The sequence below is a fragment of the Peromyscus leucopus genome, chromosome 9 (assembly GCF_004664715.2).
Source record: "Peromyscus leucopus breed LL Stock chromosome 9, UCI_PerLeu_2.1, whole genome shotgun sequence".
Classification (NCBI taxonomy): domain Eukaryota; kingdom Metazoa; phylum Chordata; class Mammalia; order Rodentia; family Cricetidae; genus Peromyscus; species Peromyscus leucopus.
The window spans coordinates 5,814,391-5,833,019 of NC_051070.1; the positions used below are offsets into that span (position 1 = coordinate 5,814,391).

At 45.8% G+C, this 18,629-nt stretch overlaps 1 long non-coding RNA gene across 1 annotated transcript in view; it reads left to right on the forward strand.

Annotated features, from left to right (window-relative positions):
- Positions 1-4,273: 4,273 nt before the first annotated feature.
- The window catches only part of LOC119088489, a 49,965-nt gene continuing 35,609 nt past the window's right edge, over positions 4,274-18,629 (forward strand). The window contains exon 1 of the long non-coding RNA XR_005092114.1: positions 4,274-4,682. This is a non-coding gene — a long non-coding RNA (uncharacterized LOC119088489). The remainder of the gene's footprint in view (positions 4,683-18,629) is intronic.

Below are 18,629 nucleotides of genomic sequence, written 5' to 3' on the forward strand. Positions count from 1 at the left end.
TGCTGGCAACCGTAGCTGTTATGAGTTCATGAGTGAGGCAGTTCTGTTATGTCCAGAAGACGGTGTTTTCAGAGCCCAGTTTTTTGTGTTCTCATTTTATGGTCCTTTTTTTCTACAATAACAGTATTGCAGAACACAGTCAGTCTGAGGGTTAGGGCTTCAACCTATGAATGGAGCAGACAGCAAATATCCAGTTTACAGTGTTCAACCCTATTGCTCTTGCTTTTCTTTAGAAAAATATTTTTCTTAAAATATCATTTTTATTCACTTTAAATATTTTTTAAAGTTTCAGTTTGTATGATTTTCTTAGCAATAACATACTTAGATTGCACTTTATGCAATTAAAATTTAAGAACTTGTTATGCAAATATAATATATATATAAAATATGCAAGGCAATGCCATACACACCATTTTGTATTCATCATATTTGAAAATGCTAAAGGATGAGGGCCATAGCTCAGTGACAGAAGACTTGCACACAGTGTGCTTGAAGCCCTGGGTTCGAGTCTCAGCACTGCACAAAGACAAGCCACCAAAGTCTATGTGTACATATATTTTCTATTTTTCATAACTTATTGCCAGTTTTTAAATCTTATTTGAGATGTATGCTCCTACTTTTCTTCATCTGTGACCAGGTTGTGTCCTGCTCTGAGAGACTCTCCTTTATGGGTAGCTTTTGCCTCCATGCTGAAGATGGAGGATGCCTGCATACCTGGTGGGCAGGTGAACAGGCCCATCTATCCCGCACTCCCCAAAGACCCAGGCTGACAACTAACACACTCCTGAAAATGTAAAGGGTACCACACAGGCAGACCCAGCTGACCCAGGCTGACAGCTAACGCATTCCTGGAAACAGAAAGGGTACCATGCTATAAACGTACAAAGTAAATGGGACCATAAATGTACACAGTACAGTAAATGACATCAGGGAAGCCAGGTCCAAGAACTCACTGGACACATCAGACTGAGGAAGAGTGACGTTTTCTCACCTAGACCACAAAGAGAGGGGCACTTGACACTGTGGCAGAAGAGTTCCCACCAAATTCTCAAGCTCTTCATGTGTCACCTGGCTTGTGTGTCAAGACACTAGCAGTCAGGGAACTCCCTACTGACTCAAGAGGTCAGCTCAGCATGACCCACTCCCATTAATGTAGCCTACTTAAATTGCCATCTGCCCATCTGTCCATTTACCTGTTTGGACTTGCTGTCCATCTGTCTGCTGTCATTCAGTCTCCAGTGAAACCCACTCTTGGGACTCAACTCTGATATGCAGTTTGACCCTCTGGTGATGATGGTGGTGGTGGCTGTGGTAGTGATGGTGGTGGTGGTGATGGTGGTGGTGGTGATTGTGGTGTTGGTGGTGATGGTGGTGGTGGTGATGGTGTTGTTGTTGTTGTTGGTGGTGGTGGTGGTGATGGTGGTGGTGATGGTGGTAGGAGTAGTTGTGGTGGTGGTGACAACAGTGGCAGTTAGACCTCCAGCTGGTTTATTATCTTATTCTGCAAAGACAGTTTCTGTATCTACAGCAACTTCTGCTCTTGTCTATCAGGCCTCTCTGAAACCTCTTGAACTCTGCTGTGGCCTTTTAAACCCTTTTTAGCTCCTCTGTAACCCCACCCCATCCCCCAGACACACATACAATTAAAAGTGGGTTAAATATTAAAGATGATTAGAAAGAACGGGCCTGTGCTGGTGTTAGCCAGGGCTACCAAGGACACTGGGAATACTAGACTGAGGTCCGTCCACTAACCTGCCATAACGTACTTTACTGTTACTCAACAAATTTTGATGTCATGGAAAGGCACACATGTGTTCATCTGTTCTTGCAAAGCTTTCTCATGACATGTACGCTCCACCCTCCATTTCTGTCCTTCGTCTTTACTGTTTTCCATTTCTTCATCCTCCGTGGTATAAACTGACCAGTCCCTTCTTTCTTTTCCAAGGCGCTGATTCCCTTGTTGGCTGTGTCTAGATTTAATCTGGTCACAGAGATTCTGAGCATTGTGATGGCTTTCAGTGGAGACAGGTTCTCTTCAGCAGTCCTCTTCAGATGCAATGGGCACCTGCCCCCCATGGAGAGCAAGCTGATATGCACCACCAGGAGATAAAGCCTGAGAGAATGTTTCCTGGAGCAGGTAAAGAGCTACTGCACAGGCTTTGCAAAGCTGGGCTCTGTGAACTAAGACAGCAGGTCTGACGAAGGAAACTAAGACCTGCTCTACAGTGAAAACTGATCATCATCTAGAGAGATGGCAACATTGCCCGATATGTGCAATTTGAGGTCATGGGCCACATGTAAAAACAAAACAAAACAAAAACAACAGAATGCTTCTTGCAGATAACTCATTCTAAGTCACCTAAAAAGCTGAGTCAGAGTTACTTGTCAATTTTGGTTGGTTCCTCATACGATTCTGGTTGCGGGGGGTGGCAGAGGATTATTTTAATGAACGCTGGTTTTGAAAGGAGCATTAACCATCATATAAAGGGGCAGCAGGGTGTGTTAGAAGCTATCCTGCCCTCCTGCCTACGGACCCTCACTCACTCACGTTTTTATCTGCAGGAGTAAGCTATTCATCAGTTTGCTCATGGCTGGGCCTGGCTGGGCGGTGGTGTCTACATGTACAAAAGAGCTGTAGAGTCATCCTGCCTCTGCATTTTCACTTGAAACAGACTCACCCAGGGCAAGACTCAGCCTGAGAACCACTGTCGCATAGCATGGAGCAACTTAGAGCTTGGCAGTGACTTAGCCACCAGCCAGGTTTCCACACAATCACTGCCCAGAGGATGGGAGAAGGGACGTGGGTGGCTAAGAGCTACGTAGACCCCCTGAGGAGATCTAATCAAGAGTCAGCTCCCCTGGGCTGGCACTGCTGGCTGCTCTTAGTGTTGGCAGGGTCACGGTGGTGATAATGGCTTTGACCCAAGAAGCCGGAGGAAGGCTGGTGGACGCCAGAGTGAATTCTCCATTTCCCCCTGGGGCCTTCTGTAGTCTTTCTATGGTGCACCCTGCTGACAAACAAAACACCCAGGAAACAAACCAGCAAGATCATCTGGGATATGTACTCCAGAGAGTCCTGGGCCAGGACTCTCGAGCCGACCAAAGGGTATGTTTGGGGCAGGCAACATGGATGACCAAGTGCATTCCTGCCCTGTGGCTACTCTATATACCCTCTTGTGCGTGCAGGGACCTCTGGTCTCTACAATGACAATGAGGAGAAGCATGAACAGACCCCTCCTGCCATGGCTATTAGCTGCTTGCTTTTATTACTAAGTTTAGAGGCCACACAGCTTGGCAGGGAATCTCCACTTCTGCTGTAGACATCCTTTGACACAGGGGACACAGTAGTGATGGTGCCCAAGTTGTTTTTCAAGACCTCCGAGACTGCCTTTGTCTATCAAACTGGCTGCCACCACCGACAATTCACTGGGGTATGGGTAGATGTCCCGTGGGTGACTTTGGATGCAGGAGGTCTTCACTGCTGGATCTCTGCAATGCCTCCATTTTCTGAAAATGCTTCCTGTGAAGAGCCACGCACTTTGAGTTACATGTGCAGACCAACAATTGTGTCACTGCCCCCCGACCCCCCGACCTTCATCTTTCTTCATGCCTGAGATCCCCTTTCTTCTTGCTGTGCTAGGGATTGAACCCAGAGCCTTGTACATACATGGTAGGCACGTGCTATACCAGTAAACTACAACCCCCCAGATTCTGTGTTTGGAGACAGGGTTTCACTATCTAGCTCAGGCTGGGCTCAAACTTATGGTCCTCTGCCTCAGCCTTCACCCCAGCCTCCCAAGTGTCGAGATTATAGGTATGTACCACCACAGCTAGCCACCTGTTTTTTAATCTCGTAATACTCCCAACCCTGTCCTTTGGGAGGCATATTTGGAGTTTGTCCTGTCTCTACACACCTGAAGCTTATTGATGTAAGTATTAGAGAGCAGCACAATGGGAAATGGGGGGGGGGTCCTTCAGTAAGAATAGTTTTGTTCATTAGAGAACATTGTAGGAAAATGCACTTAAAATAAAATGTACCTTTTTATTGAGCTCGGTTAGTGTCACTAAGTGTATTCACAATTGCACTTAATGCTCTTGGCACAACACCACTTCTGAACTTATTCATCTTGATGTTAAAATAAAAACTCTGAATTTATTTACCGGAACCTAGCACATCACTGATTCATGTAAATTGTTTTCTAGTTCTTTATACAGGTGTGCGTTATAAATTAAAGCACCATCTATAATCCTTATAGCACCCTTTCCACCAAGATGGCTTTGAATGCATAGGACATCCCTGTCCTTCTCAAAGGTGAAACCAAAGGTCAAGAAGATCAGGGAGACAGTCATTAGAGGTTTCTACAGTCCCAGTAAAGAAGACCTGTACGTCACCTACATTCTGGCAGCCACAGACCTTGTGGTTCTGGACAGATCCTGTATAAATTTGGAATCAGGTCCCTAGGAGAAAGACATCTGGCCCTGCTTTGTTGTCAAGTTCTCCTAATCACCAAATCTACCACGAGGAAGACGGATGACAACACACTGCTGTTCGATGTGGAGGTCAAGGCCAACAGGAGCTAGATGAAACAGGCTGGGAGGAAGCTCTGTGGGCGGAAGCAACAGCCAGCACCCTGGGAAGCCTGGTACACAGCAAAAGGCAGATCCAGCCCCATCAGCTCCTGGTAAGTTGTGATGTTACCATCAAGATTAGCGTCATCTAAACAAACTTCAACTGGATAATTCTAAATGTGGTGTGTGTGTGTGTGTGTGTGTGTGTGTGTGTGTGTGTGTGTGTGTACTAAGCCTGGGTTCATTCAGTTCCCAGCACCACATAAGCTGGGCAAGCTGGGACCTCCCTGTAATCTCAAGATCCTGGAGATGGAAGTACAAGTAGTAGGGTGTTTAGGAGGATAAATAGTTGAAAGGCATTTTCAACTCCATAGAGAATTTGAGGCCAGCCTTGGATACAGGAGACCTGGAGAGAGAGAGGAAAGAGAGACAGAAGATGGTCATAAAAGGTCTAATCCTAAGTGGACATCTTTAAACATAAACTAAAATGCTGACCACACAGTGAACACTGCGGTAGTTTGGATCAGGAAAGTCCTGAATGTTGATGGCTTGTTCCTCTGCTCGTGGCTCTTGGGAAACCGTGGAACCTGCTTACAAGAAGTGAGAACATGACCTTGAAGGGGACCCTGGTACCCAGACACCCTTCTTTCTCTCTTTCGGCCTCTCAGTTTTAACTCCTTTCCGCCTCTCTTTCCCTTTCTGCTTTCTGACCACCGTGAGGTGAGCAGCTTGTTCTGCCACCCACTCTTACCATAATAGACTGTTTTGTCCCCGTCTCAAAAATCAAGGGACCAGTCTACTATGAGCTGACACCTCTGGAACCCTGACTAAAATAAACCATTCCTCTTCGCATTGATTATCTCGAGTATTGTATTAGAGTGATAGATATTAGACAAGTCATAATAATTCAAAGTGGAAATGATTCCTCTCCCATAATCCTCATTTCTATGATGGATGCAGCACAATCAGGCTGTAGTTGAATTATTTCTACTCCCTGTCCCATTTCCCCTTTGATCTTCTCCAGGATACTTGGCAAGCACAATTGTTTGCCTAAAAGAGTGACCAACATCCCCATGCGAGAAGGATCGGAGTCCTTGTTTATCCAGCTGTCATTGGCTTGTTGCAGTCATTTTTAAAAATACTGGTACTAGACTTGGAGGTATGAAGAGTCACTCCAGAGAACTGAGCTCTGTTTGACGTGGTCTGTCTTTGTTACTCTGTGCAGTGACAACCTGTTTCCCCTAATCACTGAGTTATTCAAGTTAGTAATATTCAGTATTCAAGTTTCCTTTGTTCATTGACAAGAGAAATGGCCAATAGTCAGTTTCCTTGGAACTATTGATGGATTCGCCAGTGGAAGCATTCTTCTCTTAGAAGTAGAGACTACCTGTAAGTCAGCACAGATGTTAGAGGTAGCAAAATTCAGCACTACAGAGTCCAGAATGACAGGAGTTGAGTTACTGTGTGCTCTCCTGCTTCACCCCTGCATCCGTGGGAGGGGCTTATCTCAGTTGCTGGTTCAGAGCATAAACCTGTAAAACAGCAGGTGAGGGGTTTTCAGTCAAGAGAAAGAGCCTTGTCTTCTCAGATCTGAGAGAGGGGAGAGAGAGAGAGAGAGAAATGGAGGGAGGGAGGGAGGGAGGGAGGGAGGGAGGGAGGTCCCATTGCAATGGAGACTAAAAGCCTTGGAGTTTGAAGATTGTTGTGTTCATCTCAATCCACACAAATGTCCCCATTCCAGTTCTCATGGTTCCACTTCCCAGTTCACACCCCTGTAAGAAACGGAGAAGCTTCTAAAGCAGTTTGTCTTGCAATATTGCAACCCAAACCCCCAAATTTAGGACTTTATCAATCCCATGGCTAAAAGAAACCAGGTTCTTTCAGGACAACTGTAGTTTACTGGTTTCTGGATTGCCCCGCGTTATTAATTAAAGCCACAAGTGTTAGCATTTGGACCCTCCCCTGGCCCGCCCAGCGCCCAGACAATGCCACCTCACATAAAGTCCTCTTTAAAAGAAACCCCTCCCCTTCTCTCTCCCTTCCTTCCTCTCTTGCTATGAGGTAGCACACACCTCCTTCCTCCCCTTTCTCTTTTTCTTCTTCTCCTCTCCTCAGCCCGTGCCTGCTTTCTCTTTCTTCCCCTCTCCCTTTCCCACTTAATAAAACTTTCCTTGTGGGTGCCACATCTGCATGGTGTGAGTGAATTTCTGCTGTGCCTCCTGGTCTGCTGCCCCCCTTGTCTGCATGGCATGTCTCCCTCACCTGCCATGAGGTACCTTGGCTCCACCCACCAAAAGCTTTTTACAACATGGTGGTTGGTTTTGTTGTTGTTTTTCCTTCTTTGGGTGAGGTTCTTTGAAGGTAGTGAGAAGCACCAACCATCCTTGTGATTTTTGGATCATCGTTCCTAGCATAAATGTTAACTGGAGCAGATGCTGGATGTCCCAAAGCCTTGTCTTCAAGAAGCACTTCATTTTAAGGAACTATGACCCTAATTTAGATACCCATTGTTCACTACATACCATAGACTTTCCGTATACCATTTTTTCACTTGCTAATAGACTGTCACTATATTCCAGCCTGATGACTGATTTTATTTATACTTCTACATTTATATATTCCAGACTTGATGATCAACTTTAGTTTCCATGTCATGTGTGTGTAGGGGGCAAGTGCATATGCCGTAGAGGTCAGAGGTCAGCCTGCACTGCCATTCCTGCAGAGTCATCTACCCCGTTTCTAAGACAGTATAGCTGATTAGGCTGGCTGGCTGTCAGAATTAGGAGGTCTCCCTTCTCTCCTTTCTCAGGGATTAGCACACATACCTGGCTTTTATGAGGATGCTCGGGCTAGAATTCGGGTTCTTATGCTTGCATCAGAAGTACTCTACCAGCTGAAATCTCTTCCCAGATCTTTAGAGTGGATTTCAAGGGTCCTTCTTTGGTTTCACTCTGATGTTCGGTACCACCAGTCAGTACTCAGTCCAGGAAAATCTGACTCTATATTTCAAACCATTCACATGCACTGAGTGAGACTGAGGCCCCAGGCTTCTCACACACTTCAGCAGGAGCTGCCAGGACAGTGTGTGAAGACCCCCTAGGAAGCAGGAACACACTGGGTCCTCGGTTAGTGGAGTGCGTGGCCTGTCACAGGTTCTGTTGGACACGTGGAGCTGAGATGACTGCCTCTGTGCTTTGACTTGAGGAAATAGGTCCTCCTTCTGGCTTTATTTGTCTCCTACACTAAGAGCTGAGAGCTTCTTCATGCAAACTATTCTCTTCATCTGTCTCTTCAAGCCCTTGGTATTTAACGCATGTTTATGCATCTGTATGTAAATCAATGTGGAGGCCAGAGACGGGGGTCAGGTGCATCTCTCAATCACTTACTTTCCATGCTATTTTTTTGGGGATAGGGTCTCTCCCTGAACCTGGATCTCACTGATTCTTCTACACTAGTTAACCAGCAAGCCCCATGGATCCTCCTGGCTCCATCTCCCAGTGTTGAGATGACTGACATGCACTGCCCACACATTGCTAACACATAAATGCTGGGCATCAAACTCAGGTCACATGTATTTTACGGACTGGGCCACCCTTCTGAGCCCTAACGTGATTGCTTTTCCCGCAAACTGTCTTTTCCTCGCAATGGAATTTCAAACTCCTAAGACAAGAAGTATGTATTACTTTGTTTTCTAGACCTTAAACCTTAAAGGGCAGTGATGCCTGAAGGGATAACAAAAAGGTAAATCATTCACCTCATTGGCTAGCCCATTTGGCCTTGAAGAACTGAAATTCAATTCAAAATAACCAAAGGAGCAGAAGTCACGCAATAGTGAATGATGCAATAGTGAATGATTAGCAGAGATTAGCTGTGATGGGATTACTGAAGTCCCATGATAAGGGTTTTCTGTTAGGGAAGGAAGAGCCTCAGTCCTTGCCTGCTTTGTATGTTTACCGATGATAATGATTGTTGTTCAGCTGGTCCTCCAGTGCTCTGCTTGCATTTGGTAAGTCAACACATGAACGGTGTCTATTGCTCAACTTCTAAGAGGGCAAAAGCAATACAAGTGTTTAATATTAACCTTTGAGATAGGGTGTTAGCACTCCAGTGTCCATTAGTCTTAAAAGTACAGATTAATGATTTAGGTGTTTAGAAGAAAACAGATTTTTAAGTTCAAGTGTCAGCATATTTTATTCTCAAACCAATGCAATGAAGCAGATCTGGGTTTGTGTCTGAAGATGAGAGAAAACTGAATTAGCTCAGCCAAGGTCAAGCTAACAGTGTCCTCCAAGCCAGAGCATCTCTGAGCTCCCAGGATTATCCTGCTCTTGATTTTTGCACAGCTGGGCAGTGGTGAAGGCTTAGAGAACACTGAGTGAGAGTCATCATGATACTGCTGGAATGTTTGGTGTGTTTTGCTAAGTAAATTCAGTCTCAGGCACTTCCTGGGGTGGTGGATGAGAGTGGGTGAGGTTTCTGCTTCTGGAGCTATAAGGAAGGGCAATCAGCCCACCAAAGCAACCTTTTTTTACATGTTTTACTTTTGCAATATTGGGGATTAAACCCAAGACCTTGTGCATTTGAGGCAAACATTCTATTACCAAGTCCATGAGCTGATTCTACAGCCCATGAGCTAATTTTTGTCAGGTCTTAGGTTGTTGCTTGAGTTGTAGTATGGGTGCATGTTTGTAGAGATTTTGAATCCTTGTTGGGGATTACTTCACTGAGAATAGGGCTGATAATGTCTGGCAGCCTTTCATCAAAGCATTGGCCTTAAGAGAAAAACCAAACCAAATTAAGCCTAAGCAAAACTGTCTAGCCAGGTCAGTCAGTGAATGTCACCAACACAATGTAGGTTTATTCAGTGTCATCTGGATCACAGGGAGTGGGGTCACGGTTTCCTTGTATCCTTCACACTGAACACGGCACATCAAGAGAGGACATGGTGAGAGAGGATGATATAAGGACTTGCAAAAGGAATAAACAGACCTCGTGCTCCAGGAACTTAAGGAGAAAGGGAGAAGAATGGGTCAAAGTCTCCTACTTCAAGACCTAGGCTAGAGAGAAAAAGAAAATTCTTGTCAAGAATGGCCCAGGGGCTGTTGCAACAAGTCAATCAATAGAGTGCTTGTCTAACCTGCATGGAGTCCTGGGTCCCATCCATAAACTGGGCCTGGTGGCGCATGCCTGTAATACCAGCACTCAGGAATAGAGACAGGAGGTTCAGACACTGAAGGTCATCCTCTACACACTGAATTCAAGGCCTGCCTGGTTCAAAAGAAGAAGAGGAGGAAGAGAGGAAAAAGCAGAGGGAGAAGAATGGCCTCCAATTTGATGGTAGAAAAAAAACACTTTAGGATTAGACATCTGTGACAAGGAGACTCTCCAGTATTCTCCCTGTAGTTCAGATTCAAATACAAAGGAATTGAGAGCTGCAGCTGAATCTCCTAACCTCATTCATGTGCTCATCTCTGGCTTTCCTGTAGGGATTGTGTCAGGACCAGCCATAGAGACATGCTCTCCTGCGGCTTTTTTAGAGCTGTTCCTCCAGTTTCCCCAATCTGAGAACCCTATTGCCACAGAGCCATGGGTTCCCCTGTAGAGACAGACAATGAAACTGAGAGAAGAAAGCAAGCCAGGGACTCAAGCCTCACATAGCTAAGAAGGATTTGTTTTGTAAGTTGTATCCCCTTGGTGCTAAGGCCAAGGAAACCAGGTAGCTATCTTGGCCCCACTCCCATCTGTTAAACCAGGGGACTCTTGCTTTGTCCCCAAGCTCCCAAGGGTGTCGTGGGCAGCAGCATCTATACTCAAACATTGGCTCTCCTGTGGCCAACAGACAGCTGCTGACACCAGGCACATCATCCCTCAGGTGTGCCGTGATGGCATCTAGACACGTGAGGAAAGCTCTGTTGTCCTTGGTCCAGCTCCTAATAGAAGAAGTGGTAGTTATGTTTCCTGTTGTGGTGACAAAGCATCTGACCTGAAGCAGCTTAGAGGAGGAAGGTGACTTTGTTGTGACTTGGCAGGATGGTCCACCACGATGGCAAAGCATGGTAGTGGGAGCAGCAGGCAATGCTCTTCCTATTTTCTACTGAGTTTATGTACTGGAAACCAACCCCAGCTGAATATTTGAAATTGCCTCCTCTAGGGAACTAGGGATGTATCTCGGTTTGTGGAGTGCTTGTCTAGCATTCATAAAGTCCTGGGTTTGATTCCCAGGATCATGAAAACTGGGCATGATGGTCCCTGCTTGTAATCCTTAGCACTTCAGATGTGGAGGCAAAAAAATTGGAAGTTCAAAGTCATCCTTGGTGATATATTGAGTCATAGACTAGTCTGGGCTGTAATGACTGTGTTTCAAAAGAGAGAAACAAGAAGAAAGAGGAAAAAAAATTCCTGATTTAAGTAAGATTGACTTTTTGCTGATAATTTTCAAGGACACTGACTTAAAACTGTGAATGTGCTGTATCATGGTCACTGCTACAAACAGAAGAAGAAAAGAGGGGGAAGGAGGGGAGGAGGAGGAGGCCATGAACTAGAAAAACAAAGATTTTGCTAAGTCATTCTTACATTGAGCTTCTCCAGGAGAACCCAAGGTTGGTCTTGCTGCAGTAGGCTCTTTCCTGCTATCTCCAACTCTGTTTGTTTGCAAATTCCAAGGAGGGCAAAGTCAAAGCGCGGAAGTGTGGACTTCTGCAGTTGAGTGGATGAGGGTGAGGGATAGACTGGAGCATGCCTGCTTGGGCAGAGCCTCTTGGTTTTCTCCATTCGAGCTGAAACACGAGAAAACAGGTGTCACGCTACAGTGCTGATATGGACATCTAGTTGCTCAAATGGGCATTGAGGAGACTGGTCCCTGAAGCTCTGTGGAGAGAAAATAAATAAATAAATCCAAATGTTCAGAGTGGAAAAGCTGAGGCATGAGTCTCAGGTAGAATTCTGGGGACCTGGGTGACCACTGGGTGTAAGGACAACATTTCAACAGCAGCACCTGGAGCCAAGGATGTGCCCAGAGGCAACATCTGGAAGGATACTGAAGGAGAAGGAAGGAGCGACAGTGTAGTCTTCAGGCATTGATCAAAACATCCAGAAGAAGTAGGAAATCTGGTTCAGGGTAAGCTCAGAAACAAAGGTCAGACCAGGCAAAGAAGGGAATTAAGGACAGAGGTTGGGCTCAGAGACAGGGAGGTCCCTGTGACTGACTATCCACGCTGTGGGGTTTACAGTGATCCCATGGAACAGAACTGACCAGTGCAGTTTGCTCATGGGCAACAATTAGGTCTTTCCCAGTAGTTTCTAAGAATTCTGGGAGTTAATACATAGAAGGGAACTAACTGCCTCCCCACAACCTAGTTAGTGGATTATACCAGGGTGTTATGTTTGGAGTTCTGCCACACACAGAGCTGCTTATTAGGCCAGTATTTATGAGCAAACAGGCATGAAGACCATTCCCAGGACCTAATCTACAAATCCAAGAAGTACAAGCTCTCTGTACTTCTATGGGCTCTGAACACCCCTCATTTGTGAGGTGGGTGTGAGACCAGTTCAATCATTTAGAGGCAGAAGTCAAAAACAGACACATGTAGCTAGAGTTTTCCTGCCTTGCCCACAGTCAGGACAAATCTTTGTCACCCGCCAGTCCCACAGCCGCTCAAACTCAACCAAGTAAACACAGAGACTTATATAGCTTACAAACTGTATGGCCGTGGCAGGCTTCTTGCTAACTGTTCTTTTATCTTAAATTAATCCATTTCCATACATCTATACCTTGCCACGTGGCTGGTGGCATACCGGCATCTTCACATGCTGCTGGTCATGGCGGCGGCTGCAGTGTCTCTGGTCATGGCGGCGGCTACAGCCTCTCTGGTCATGGCGGCGGCTGCAGCGTCTCCTTCTGCCTTTCTGTCCTTTTATTTCTCCTCTCTGTTAGTCCCGCCTATCTTTCCTGCCTAGCCACGGCCGATCAGGTTTTATTTATTAACCAATCAGAACAACTTGACATACAGACCATCCCCCAGCACAGCCAAGTGCAGACCATCTCAAACACCTGCACTCAGGCCCATGGTCCTAATCATCCTCTATACGGACCTGCTGGGTAACGCCACAAAGAACCCAAGAAGGGCTCCCACAGGACATACAAAACATCCCACAGCAGACACACAGGACCTTTCAGAACCACACTCCAAGACCCAGCCCCAAGGAAGAAGATGGACATCTTTCAACATTTTGCTAATGTCCCCATTCTTATGAGGTGTAGTCTACAGGATGTGTGCAATATTGTGTAAAAAATATTTCTGTCCACACACCTTGAATAATATTGATTTGTCGATTTCTAGCACACAGTGTACCAAATAGAAGTTTTTCTCTTGCCTGTAAAAATGTATTAGCTCACCCTGGAGTTGTTTATGAACCCCATTAGACCTATGATAGAATTGAGTGATCTGGCTTACCATTTTGCTTATAATTTCCCTATCATCTTTACAGATACACTCTCCTTCCCAGTCTTTGTTGTGGGATGAATTGTCTTTTATTTTTTTCTCTTAAGAAATGATTGCCTCATTATGTTGCCAAGGTTGGTTTAAGACAACTGGACTCAAATGTTTCTCTTGCCTCAGCTTCCTGAGTTCTGAGATTATAGGGCCACCAAAGATGCTGATGTCCTAATTCCCTCACACTATCTGTAACTGTGACCTCATTCAGAAACAAAGTCTTTTTCAGTATGATCAATGTGATTAGGATTGTCAGAAATCCAATGAAGAAATCCACAGACTCTCAGAGAAGATGGACCTGTGAAAGAGACACAGGAAGAATCCAAAAGCTTGTAGATAGCTATCAAGTCAGGATGTTGGAAGATTTTTTTCAAACACTTGGTTTGCATACAGAATTTTGAGAAACTAAATTTCTGCTGTTTTTACCATTTCCTCTGAAGCACTTGGTTATGATTCCTTTCACTCTCAGTGGTTTCCTGATCAGAACAGATTCTAGAGTAGGAGGCATAGTCTTAAATAGTTATTCAGTAAGTTCCAGAGATGGCAGTGCTGACAGAAGTATAGGACATAGGGAATACAAATCAAATGAAGACTGTATTTTTTCCTTTGAGCACAAATACATACCGCAGAATTTCTGTCTGTTCCTCAAAGTGTGGTACTATACCCAGGCTTCAGGACTGGGCTGCTATGGGCAAACAGGATACTCAGTAGAAACAGCACCCAGATACCTTGGTTAGTATCTGAGAGAACAGACATCTCTGAGCCTACACATGGCTTCAAGCCCTAATATCAGTGTAACTTGATTTCTGAAATCAGTGTGCATGCCTCAAAGTAGCTTGGGAATACTTGATTTGAAAATAGCCTCAACAATGCAGGAGTGACTATTCATATGAGACAAAGGTATTGTCTTACAATGGGACCATGCCTACCGGTGTGTCTATCCATCCATCCATCCATCCATCCATCCATCCATCCATCCACCCACCCACCCACCCATCCTTCCACTCACCCATCCATCCATCCATCCATCCATTCTTCCATCCATCCATCCATCCTTCCATCCATCCATCCATCCATCCATCCATCCATCCATCCATCCATCCATCCATCTCTTCCCTATTATTTGTTATAAATCTTTCAAACATTAAGTCCTATGATCTGGCTCAAATTTTAGTCTTGATGAAAGGCAAGGAGGTTAACTAGGAAGACAAAGAAGGGGAGAGGAGGGAAGAAGGAACAGGAAGGAGGGAAGGAAGTGTCATAGGCATTTGCCTTAGGCCAAGCCTTCTAGGAAAGTTGGCAAATGCTTTGTTTTTATTCTTCTTTCTGCCCCTGTGAGGAAGCTTTCTCATGGACTCTCTCATTTCTATCCCTGGTGTGGCTGATACCAGCACAGCAGCTCACTTTTTCCCGGAGAAGAATCTTTGCACAACCTACTCCTCCTCTCCTCCGGGTCCTGTGAGTACAATAGTATATACGTGTGGTGGACCAGACCAATACCTCATATATCATGAGGATAAAAAGTCTCTGCAGACTAAACCATGGCACCAAAAACTTGCCATCCTCCATTGAGTTATAAAAGGAAACATGTCTTTGTCAGTTAAGAGCAAATCACGGGCTAGGGACATAGCTCAGTTTCTTAGCATTCAGGAGACCCAAGCACTACATCAGAAAGTCATGGTGGTACATGCCTGTAATACCTCAAGAGGTGGAGGCAGGAGGATCAGAAATTCAAGATCTCCCTTTTCTACATAGTGAATTTGTGGCCAACCTGGGCTACCTAAGATCCTGCCTTTTATGTTTTCTGTTGATTAGGTTAGAGATAACCAACCAACTAGCTCAGGAACAACAGCATGTACTAGAAGCTATGCTGGTCATATGATACAGAAGAATCTTATTTAAAATAGTAATAGTTAGAGTTACCATTGACACCAGATGCTTTTCCCAGTATTGTGGCAAGATGCCGGACAAAAGACCCAATAAGAGAGAGGACTGGTTCGACTTGTGGTTTGAAGGCATGGTGGTCCAGCATGGTGGTAAAGACATGACAGCTGGGATGTGAGGCAGCTGGTCACATGCTCCCTGTATTCAGGAAGCAGAGGGAGATGAATGCCATGACTTAAATCTTGTGTGGGTCTTCCTACCTCAGTTAAACCTCTTTTGGAAACACACTCTTGGGTGTTTGTTTTCTAGGTGTTTCTAAATCCTGTCAAATTGAAAATCAAAGTCAGTCTCCTAGGGAGATCCATGTGTCTGTTATTCTCTCCACCCCAGATGCTTCCTCTATACCTAATATCTCTGGGTCTATGGATTGTAACTTGGTTATCATTTACTTAACGGCAGCTAATAATAGATTTTATGGGTGGATTGGGGGTGGTTGAGGATGGGAACAGGAGGATTGGGTAGGGAGGGGGAGGAGAGATAGGGTTGGGGGAGGGGATTCAAGGAGAGCCAGCTGGAATTGAGGGGCATTTGAGAGATGATATAAAAGCCTAGTGCAGTGGAAACTTCCTAAAATACATGAAGGATGATGAGGACGATGATCCTAATGAGGTCTCCTAATAGTGGGGGATATGGAGTCTCAACTGGTTATCACTTGTCACCAAATGAGGCTTCCAATAACAGGACTGGGTGGCATTCAATTGAGTTGTTGGCCAAGGGGGTCCTAGGAAAATCCTCAAACCACCCAACCTGTTGCGAAGACAATGGGTTGCTCTCTGAAAACAGACTGCAGGGCTCCATTGCCAGGGACACCACCTTCACAACTCAAGGATGGAGAAGTCAAGCTGGTGCCTACATGGAGCCTTCATCCTTACATTCTAGTGCCTTTGGTGTGGATAGATACTCGGCAGCCCACCAAAAGAGGAATGTAAACACCAACCCAGCCACAAAACCTTTGACCTACAATCTCCTGCCTGTAAAATATGCTGAGTCAATGGTGGCACAGAGCTCGTGGGAGTAGCCAACCAATGTCTGACTCCACAAGATGGCGAAGAGCCCAGGAGTGTGAAAAATTGTATGCCTATTGTTGGTATTCTGGCCCGCCCCTTGGGGACCCGCCCTGCGTCCTGACGTAAAGTCCTCTTTAAAAAAGAAAACCCTTCCCTTCCACTTTCTCTGCTTCCTCCCTTCCTCCCTTCTCCACCATGAGGTGTGCACATCTCCGATTCCCCTTTCCCTCCCTTTCTCGTCTGTCCCTCTTTTCCTCTCTTCTTCTCTCTCTCTATTTTTCTATAATAAACTCTACACGTGGATGCTGTGCCTGGGGTGTGAGTGACTTTCCATCCTGCTACTCTGCAGCCCGCCACCACGTCTACATGGCATGTCTGCCTCACCCGCCATGGGGCACCTTGGCTCCCAACTCTCCAAAGGCCCTGCCTGCTGCATCATGACACCTGTAGCCTACACACATATTCTATGGGATTTGGAGCTAACAGCTGCTTTAGACAAAGGTTGCTTCTACAGGGCCCTTTGCCTTACATTCCTTTCAGCTATGGGGGAAAGTAGCATGAGTCAAGATAGCCACGGGCTTTCACCAAAACCCTGTAATCAAAAGTTGTAGATCCTAGAATGTACTGTGATTCAAGGCCCAAACTCAAGATTGTAAAAATTCCTCTGACTTTCCTCAAGGCCTAACCTCAAGAGTGTAAAATCCCTTTAATTTCCCACCTGCTGTGTGGTCTTTTACTATAAAAAGAGGCTTGTGGCACCTTTTCATGGTCACAGTGTCAGAATCCCAAACTCTGCCTGTGGCCCTAGCTAGCTAGAAGTTTTGGTACCCTTGCTTCTGGTTAATGAACTTCAGTGGTCTGGAAGACCCAACATTTTGGGAGATCATCTGGGATTGCAGGATTTTGCAAGGACACCCCAGTCTCTGGCAATTTTATTCTACTGATTCTGGCTGATTGATAAGTTTTTCTCTGGTTTCTGTATCTGGTGTCCAGGCAAACTGGGGCTCAATAGAGAGCAGGAGGACATGCTGTTGACTTCTGATCCAGAGGGGAATGGGGGATGCCTCAACCCCTCTTCTGGCCATTGGGTTGTTCATTTGTGGACCATATGGCTCATTGTGCAGCACTCTTCTGTCTATGTCTACCGGGTTTTTGTCTCCCCACTTTTGTTTACTTGTTGTCTTGTTTACTTTTGGTCTCCTCACTGTACTTGCTTGTGAATTAACTCCCACCATGGACCGAGCTTCCTCTAAATCTCAGGCCCCCTTGGACCTTGTACTTCCTCATTTTCAGGACTTTGGGGATGCAGCAGCAGTCTCTGCTGCCCATGTCAAACCTGGACGACTTAGAGTCTTTTTTTCACTAGAATTGCCAGCCTTCTGAGATACATGGCCTCCTGAAGGTTCCTTTGATCTTAAACTTATTCTTAGGGTGCAGGACATCATTTTTAGCCATCCAGGCTATCCAGACCAGGTCCCCTACATTGTGACCTAGTGCTATCTCCTAGTCAAACCCCATCCTGGCTAAAAACCCCAATTCTTTCCTCAGAGAATAAGACTGTCATTTTTCCCATCCAACCGAAGAAATCAAAAGGAAAGTCTAACCTTTCCAGTACTCCTGCAGACTTGCCTTCCCCTTCTGATCCTGGCCTGGATGACTCCCCTCCCCCTCCTTATAACCTCTGACCCCATAGGCAAGTGGGGAATTTCTCTGAAATGGGGAATAGCATGGCTACTGGCTTCGCTACGACTTTGCCTTCTCCTAAACCTTCTGCCCTTCCCAGAGTTCCTCCTTCTCCCCTCCCCTCTTGATTCACCACCTGGGCCAAGGCACCTCCATACTCAGGAGAACCACAAAGAGAAAATAGGTTAGGCCTCTACTGCTCTTCCCCTCTGCACCAGGATCCACCCAATGTGGAGGGCAAACCTTGCCTAGCCTATTTTCTCTTTGCTACTAGTGACCGATACAGCTGTGAGAAGCCGCAAGTGCTCATAGTTCTTCTTGATTCTGTTTTGTTCACCCATCATCCGACTTGGGACAATTACCAACGGCTCCTCCAGGTTCTATTTACCACTGAGGAAAGAGATAGAATCTGATGAGGATGCTGCAAGCTGGTCCCAGGGCAAGATGGTTGCGCCATGGATGATGAGACGACTATTAATACTACCTTCCCCACTTCCTGACCTGACAAGGGATGGGACTAAAGCACAGCTGAAGGTAGGGAGCAGCTGCAGGTCTATCACCAGATTCCTATGGGGGGGGCACTGAGCAGCTGCAGGTCTATCACCAGATTCTTATGGGGGGGGGCACTGAGCAGCTGCAGGTCTATCACCAGATTCTTATGGGGGGGCACTGAGCAGCTGCTAGACAGCTCACAGATTTGCCAAAGGTGAGTCAGGTAGTACAGAAGGAGAATGAGCCACGGGGTGCATTTCTTGCATGCCTGTTGAACACATCATTCCTACACTCCATTGGATCCTGAGGTACCAGAGAATCAGATGGCAATCAATCAGGCTTTCATTAACCAAGCAGCTCCAGCTACTAAAGGCAAACTTCAGTGGCTTGATGGATTCAAAGGTAAAAATTTGTCTGAATTAGTAACTGTAGCCACCAAAGT